The sequence below is a fragment of the Schistocerca cancellata genome, chromosome 2, assembly GCF_023864275.1.
Source record: "Schistocerca cancellata isolate TAMUIC-IGC-003103 chromosome 2, iqSchCanc2.1, whole genome shotgun sequence".
NCBI classification, from domain to species: domain Eukaryota; kingdom Metazoa; phylum Arthropoda; class Insecta; order Orthoptera; family Acrididae; genus Schistocerca; species Schistocerca cancellata.
In genome coordinates this window covers 1,101,604,763-1,101,606,233 of record NC_064627.1, presented here as the reverse complement: position 1 = coordinate 1,101,606,233, position 1,471 = coordinate 1,101,604,763, and the positions used below count along the sequence as shown (strand labels likewise).

At 41.3% G+C, this 1,471-nt stretch overlaps 1 non-coding gene across 1 annotated transcript; it reads right to left on the bottom strand.

The window, feature by feature from the left end:
* Positions 1-1,066: 1,066 nt before the first annotated feature.
* On the bottom strand, positions 1,067-1,139 carry Trnav-cac (transfer RNA valine (anticodon CAC)). The gene has a single exon. It is a non-coding gene; the product is annotated as a tRNA-Val (tRNA).
* Between the last annotated feature and the right edge of the window lie 332 nt (positions 1,140-1,471).

Genomic DNA, 1,471 nt, shown 5'->3' with positions numbered 1-1,471 from the left:
TGCGTTAATGGACATGGACTTTTTGTTATAAGAGTTTATATGCTTTCTGTAGTTTCTTTATTCTTTCCTCATTGGCTTTTAGGTTGATCCCTGATGGCTGGATGATTTCTCCCAGGTACTTAAAATGTGCTACTTGTATGATTTTCCCATGGGTTGTCACAATAGGCAATTTGTCTTGTGGCACTCTTTCTATGTACTGGGTTTTCTCATATGAGATTTGCAGGCCAGTTCTTTGTGCAATTTCGTGTAACTTCTCTATGGCGTTAGTGGCTTCTTTTCTATTATTTGTGAGAATTGCAAGGTCATCCGCAAAAGCTAAACACTGCACATTGAATCTATTATCTTTTCTAATGCCAATTTGGATTCCTTTGACTTCTTTTCCCCATGTCCTGATTCTTTTTTCAAGAATGATATTAAAGAGTAATGGTGAAAGTCCGTTACCCTGTCGCACTCCAGTTTGGATTTCAAATGGTTCCGAGATATCCCCCATAAATTTAACCTTGCAGACTGTGTCAGTTAATGTTTATTTATTTATTTATTTATTTGCCTTGCGCTCTCCATATTTTGCCGTCACTTGGCGAGCTTCTCTAGCTATAAGAAATTTCTGGTCGTATGTCCCACGCAGACGAAAGAAAATTTATCCCACGTCGAGCAAGTAAGGATGCTGAAGAAGTATCCCTCGACGTCACATACGGAGAACAACGCCAATTAAAGCAAACGTGCTCCAATCTTCTGAGAAGAATAGAAACTGAGCATATATATATATATATATATATATATATATATATATATATAACGTAAAATTGCCGCTCATCCTTGCGGTATCTCCATTGAAGCTCGCTACCAGGAGTTAGCCGGCAATATACACCACCAAGAAACAAATTGAAACCCATGCCAATAAATCAAATGCAATAAAAGATAAAGAACGCAGAGTGGGAGACTTAAAGCTTGCAAATTAACAGTCCGCAATGGAAGCCAATTTTAAACCGCTAAACATAGAGAAATGGAAAAACACCCCTAAAGTTGATTAGAATGATTATTGTCGTGAATTTTTCGTTCCATATACTGTTCCCATCCGGGATCGAACCGGGGACCTTCTGCATGTGAAGCAGACGTGATAACCGCTACACTACGGAAACGGCAGACTCGTACTCGGGACCATTGCCCTTTGCGGGCAAGTGCTCTACCAACTGAGCTACCAAAGCACGACCCACGACTCTCCTCACAGCTTTTAATTCCGCCAGTACCTCGTCTCCTACCTCCCAAACTTCACAGAAGCTATTCTGTGAACCTTGCAGAACTAGCACTCCTGGAAGAAAGGATATTGTGGAGACATGGCTTAGCCATAGCCGAGGGGATGTTTCCAGATTGAGATTTTTCACTCTGCAGCGGAGTGTGCGCTGGTATGAAACTTCCTGGCAGATTAAAACTGTGTGCCGGACGAAGACTTCCAACTGATCCTCTGATGGCT